This window comes from Sciurus carolinensis, unplaced genomic scaffold (assembly GCF_902686445.1).
Source record: "Sciurus carolinensis unplaced genomic scaffold, mSciCar1.2, whole genome shotgun sequence".
Lineage (NCBI taxonomy): Eukaryota > Metazoa > Chordata > Mammalia > Rodentia > Sciuridae > Sciurus > Sciurus carolinensis.
Window position 1 is genome coordinate 36,144 of NW_025920210.1, and position 6,875 is coordinate 43,018.

The following is a 6,875-nucleotide window of genomic DNA, read 5'->3' on the forward strand; positions in this document are numbered from 1 at the left end:
CTAAAGCATTTTTATTCATAAGTGCTGAAACATCTGAAAGGGAAATAAGAAAAACAACTCCATTTGCAATAGTCTCAAAAAATTAAAATACTGGGGAATCAATCTAACCAAAGAGGTAAAAGATCTCTATAATGAAAACTACAAAACATTGAAGAAAGAAATTGAGGAAGACCTTAGAAGATGGAAAGATCTCACAAGTTCTTGGATAGGCAGAATTAATATTATCAAAATGGCCATACTTCCAAAGGTGCTATAGAGATTTAACATAATTCCAGTTAAAATCCCTATGGCATTTTTCATAGAATCAGAAAAAGCAATCATGAAATTCATCTGGAAGAATAAAAGACCCAGATTAGCCAAAGCAATCCTGGGTGATGCAGGAGGTATCACCATACCAGATCTTAAACTCTACTATAGGGCAATAGTAACAAAAATGGCATGGTAATAGACAGGTAGACCAATGGTAAGGATAGAAGACACGGAGACATACACACATAAGTACAGTAACCTCATACTAGACAAGGATGCCAAAAACTTACAATGGAGAAAAGATAGCCTCTTCAACAAATGGTGCTGGCGAAACTGGAAATCCATGTGAAATAAAATTAAACTAAACCCCTATCTCTCACCATGTACAAAACTCAACTCAAAATGGATCGAGGATCTAGGAATTAGACCTGAGACCCTTCACCAAATAGAAGAAAAAGTAGGCCCGAATCTCCATCATGTTGGCTTAAGACCATACTTCTTTAACAAGACCCCCACAGCACAAGAAATAAAAGCAAGAATCAATAATTGGGATAGATTCAAACTAAAAAGTTTTTTCTCAGCACAGGAAACAATCAATAATGTGAAAAGAGAGCCTACAGAGTGGGAGAAAATCTTTTCCACACACACTTCAGACAGAGCACTCATCTCCAAAGTTTATAAAGTACTTAAAAAAATTTACACCCACAATACAAAGAACCCAACCAATAAATGGACTAGGGAAATGGGCAGACACTTCACAGAAGAAGATATACAGGTGATCATCAAATATATGAAAAAGTGCTCATCATCCCTAGTAATTAGAGAAATGCAAATTAAAACCACCCTAAGATTTCATCTAACTCCAATTAGAATGGCTATTATCAAGAAAAAAAGCAATGATAAGTGTTGGCGTGGATGTGGGGAAAAAGGCACACTCATACATTGCTGGTGGAGTTGCAAATTGGTGCAGCCACTCTGGAAAGCAGTATGGAGATTCCTCAGAAAGCTTGGAATGGACCCACCATTTGACCTAGTTATCCCACTCCTTGGTTTATACCCAAAGGACTTAAAATCAGCATACTCCAGAGATGCAGCCACATCAATATTCATAGCAGCTCAATTCACAATATGTAGATTGTGGAACCAACCTAGATGCTCTTCAATTGATGATAAAGAAACTGTGGTATATATACACAATGGAATATTACTGAGCCATAAAGAAAAATAAAATTATGGCATTTTCTGGTAAAAGGATGAAGTTGGAAAATATCATGCTAAGTGAAATAAGTCAAGCCCCAAAAACCAAAGGCCAAATGTTTTCTCTGATAAGTGCATGACAATATATAATGATGGAGGGTAGTGGGGGGAAGAAAAGAATGAAGGAAATTTGGATGGTGTAGAGGAAAATGGGTGGGAGGGGATGGGGATGGAAAAACAGTAGAATGAAACAGACAGTATTACCCTTATATATGTATGATTGCATGAATGTGAATCTACATTGTGTACAACCATAGAAATGTTAAGTTGTACTCCATTTGTGTACAATGAATCAAAATGTGTCTGTAAAAATAAAAAGTATTTTAATAAAAAAATTAAATTAAAAAAAGAAACAATGATCCAAGTCATGTTTTTTTTTTATTTTTTATTTTTTTTTTTCAAGTCATGTTTTAGGAAGAAAAAATAGTGCATATAATCCTTGATCAAACCGTTAGAATCAATATAGTTCAGAGGATATTCTCTCAAACTTGATCTGCACATTCAGTGCAATACCCAATTCCTAGAAGATTCTCTGAGCCTAGAATACATGACTCTAACTGCAAGAGACTTTCTTGAAGAACTCAATATGTGGATCTCAGAACCAGTCAGAAAGCTGAAGTACTGAAGAAAATGTTTTGCTGTGAAGGAATAGACAGAGAGGAATGGAAACTAATGGAGAGCACAGACACCCCAGTGTACATATGGTTCAATAGACTAATTTTTCTCTCAGTGTTAAAGTGCTTGAACGATGTTGAAAGGTTGATGTATCAAAATTCAAACATCAGGTATGAATGTATTTGTTGTATTTTGTTAAAGGGACAAAGGCTTTTGATGAAGAAAGGAATTTCTGCTCCACAGATACTGATGGGACAACTGAAAACAATATGACAAAATGGACAAGGGTGAGATACGAATTACACAAACTTCATCCAAACAGTACAATTCTAGAGGAAAACATGCCTGATTACATTTTCATGATGATTTCTTGAGTACAGTTCCAAAACAAATCCAGAAAGGAAATTGATAATGTGAAACTTACAAAAATGTTTAATCTAGGAAAAAGTCAAACTTAGGAAAGAAAAAGGCAAGCCACAGACTGGGAGAATTATTCAGAATGTACATACAAAAAAAAGAGACTTGTATCTGAAATAGAGTAAGAAACTTAGTAATAAGAAAACAGATACTCCATTTAAAAATGGGCAAAGATCTGGAGGGACATCTCACCAGAGAAGAAATGCAGATGGTAAAGCAGCATAGGAAATTATGTGAGCACCACTTGTCATAAGGACAATATAAATATATAACAAATATGTACAAATATATAACAAATAAATAATATAAATATAACAATATAAGTATATAAAAATAAATATGATTATAACAAAGTAATGATAGTATTTTGTGTCAGAGGTCAGAATGAAGGTTTATGTGAGTTTCAGAGTACACATTGAGGGGATGATGTGAATGGACATATTGAGGCTATTAAATGAGTATTTCAGGAACACTTTGGGCATTACTTGAGTGACAGAGGTCATAGTGAAGATATTACATCAGTGTCAGAGGACAAGTGAGGGTATTATTGAGTGTCATTGGCCACAATGAGGATGTTATGGCAGTGTGATGTCTCAGTGAGGCTGTGATGTGAGTTTAAGAGTCCACAGTAAGGGTATTCTGTGAATGATGGAGGCCTCATTTAGTGTAAATTGTCAGTATCTGAGTGTTGTGTTTTGGATGTGAGGTGTCCCCCACAAGCTCACATGTGAGACAATGCAGGAAGGTTCAGGGAGAGATGATTGGCTTTTCAAAGCCTTAATCAGTGAATTAATCCCTGAAGGGATTAATTGAAGTTATAGTGTATAGGTTGAAGTATAGGCTGAAGGAGGTGGGAATTGGGGTCTGGCTATGGGGTATAAGTTTGGTATCTGGAGAGTGGAGTCTCTCTGTGCTTCCTGATGAAGTGAGCTGCTTTCCTCTGCCATGCTCTTCTGCCACGACATTCTGCCTTACCTCAAGCCCCAAGCCACAGAGCCTGCCTTCTATGGACTAAGACCTATGAAACCATGAACCCTCGAATAAAACTTTTCTCTCTACAATTGTGATGGTCCGATCCTTTTAGTCACAGCAGTAAAATAGCTAAGACACCAAGGTAAATTTGAAGATATCAGGTGAGTATCAGAAGTCACAGTGAGGATTTGAAGTGAATGCCAGAGGTCACAATGAGGTCACAATGAGGATATTATTTTACATATCTGAGGTCAAAGTAAGGATATATTAGGTGAATACTTGAAGACATAGTATGGATATTTTGTAATAAACAGGGAACACCTTGAGTATATTAGGTGAATATCAGAGGTCATATGGAGGATATTGTATGACTATCAGATGTCACAGTGTGAGTAGTATGTGCATGTCAGAGGAGAGTGTGAATAACATGTGAGTGTCAGAGGCCAGAGTGAGAGTATTATGTGACTGTCAGGGGACAAAGCAAGGATTTTTTGACAAGTTTATTGGGCAAGTGAGAATATTATATGAGTGTCAGAGATCAAATGAGAATTTTATGAGTTTCAGAGGACATAAATTTAGGTACTATGTCAGTGTCAGAGTTCAAAAAAATGGTACTATGTGAGTGTTGATGATTGCAGTGAGGATATTATGTTAGTATCATAAGACAGTATGAAGGTATTATGTGAACCTGAAAGGTCACAGTGAGGGAATTTTATGAATGTTTGTGGCCAAAATGAGGATATTAAGTGAGTGAACTCAAAATGAGGGTATTAAATGAGTTTCAGAGGTCAAAGTGAGGGTATTATGTAAGATTAAGAGGTCCCAGTGAGGATATTATGCGGGGGTCAGAAGTCACATTGAGGATATTATGTCAGAATAAAAACACAAAATTGAGGGTATTATGTGTCTATATATCTGTATTTTTATACAAAAACATATTATAATTCTAAATCTATCCCTAAAATTACATATATATAACATAATTTCTATCAGTAAACCACATATTCAGAACCCAAATTATAAATGCTATTCTCTAAAATGATACAGATTCTTAAAACTCTTCTAATTCTACCCAAAAGTTAAATCTAAACCTATCAACAAACAAATGCATATATATATATACACACATGAATATATATTTACATCAACTACACATTCAAACTCAAAATGTAAAATTAATGTTAAATCTGTAATTACCTGTAATCATTCCAATAATGTATTTATGAATACATATATTCATTTGTATTTTTGTGCACATAAAGTTACTTTTTTTTTTTTTTCAGTGCTGGGGATTGAACCCAGGGCCTTGTGCTTGACAGGCAAGCACTCTACGAACTGAACTATATCACCAGTCCCCTTTGTGCACATATAGATAAAAATACATTCACCCACTTATTCATGTATACAATCATATATGCACATATATATTTACATACTTGAACATTATGGTATCTTAAGCCTGAAATAATCTCTAAAACTATATCTGAATAATTTATAATATAATCAGATAAAAATATACATATATATCTTATATATATTTGTATATTCCTCCATATATATATTCATGGATATTCATATACATATTCTAGTAAAAACTTGTTCTTTTTTTTTTTTTAGTTAAACAATGCTTTTATTGCTTGAATATATACACAAATTTATGCCACCAGGGCAGAGGCTTGGATGACTGACTCATATTTCCAATTTGGCAGAAGGACCCCCTTGGTCTTATAGTACCGAGCCAATCGGTGAATTCCGCTGTCAGAGTCAGGTGGAATTTAGCATCCTTATCCTTTCTGTTCCTCTCAAGATGCTTTCCAACAGCAACTGCTTTCTTAATTAAATGATGGAGAGCCTCAGGAAGATCGGGAGCAAGTCCTTTGGACTTAAGGATTCTCAAGATTTTATTGCCAGTCACAAAAGTACTTGTGCAACACCATGTGAATCCCTCAGCATCACACCAGTTTGTGAAGGAGTCTGACCCTTCTCGGCCAGTTTATAAATCTGCTCCTTCACGTCGTCAGACGTCATCTTCAACCAGGTGGGGACGCTGCGGCCATAGGGCAGAGCCGACTGGGACAGGCCCTTCCCGGGAGCACCATGCGACCCATGATGGCGGCAGTCAGGCAGCAGAAAGCAAAACCTTGTTCTTAAACCACCACTTCAGTGTACTCCTGACCATAACACCCCCATCTATCCAATATTCACAAGTAAGACCTCATGATCTTGTGAACGTTCATGTATAGAGACGTTTATACATTCACTTATAAGTCATATATTTTATATTCATTTATATATTCATGACCTATCTCTAAACCAAATTGTGAACATAACTAACCATATACAATACCATGTAGATTTGTACATTTTCACGTATATTAAACATATATTTTATTCGTGCATATGGATACCAATATTCAAACCCTATCAGTAACTTTAATGCTACTTATAGACTTGTTGCTATCACTATCACTATTCCTAAACAAAATCTCTATATACATAAACAATAACATTTTATAAAAATTTGTGTATAACTTTGGGACCCATATTTATAAGTTTTCATAAAAATCCACAAATACTATATATATATGTTTATATATATATTCATTTTTATAGGAACAGTCCAGATTTATAACAATACCTCTTACTTTGAAACTATCCAAAGATAAAACATAGACATTTATATACTTTCATATGTAATTTTACTTCTTTTTTCATATTTACATACATATATATTGATAAATATTTTGCAACAAGAACTGTCCCCTGAAACCAAATCCTTGACTCAGAACTAAACCTAATGTGACACCTAACCTTGAGTTTTTATACATAAAATGAATAGTCATGTATACTATCATATATATTCCTATATATCTTTATATACATTCATATATATTTGTATGCACCCTAACAGTAATCAAATCCTACCCATAAGTGAAACCCAAATCTTAATGCAAAACATAACTGTAACAAAACTGAAAACTCTAATTACACTTCTGCATATTTATAAATTCATTATACTTTAAATATATATTATATACAGATGCAAAAATATCTATATAATCATATATTTATATATTAATACTGTAACACTGACTATATCCGTAAACACCAAATATAATCCATAAATTGTACACAACATTCTCTTTCATAACATAGACTGTAATTCAAAAAGTTATATAAAGATATAAACTCTTCAATTTCTACCATGAACCATAAATGGAATCCTACATATTGACAAACATACATATACACCCATATGCATATATATATATATATATTTAATCAAAAATATCCAAATTCCAAGTGTAAAATGAAAGTTAAATCTACAATTACTTCTAATCAGACCAATAGACTTATGCATATTT

General features: G+C 34.1%; 1 pseudogene; it reads right to left on the reverse strand.

Moving 5' to 3' along the window:
- Positions 1 to 5,165: 5,165 nt before the first annotated feature.
- Positions 5,166 to 5,874, reverse strand: LOC124975073 (40S ribosomal protein S13-like; annotated as a pseudogene).
- Between the last annotated feature and the right edge of the window lie 1,001 nt (positions 5,875 to 6,875).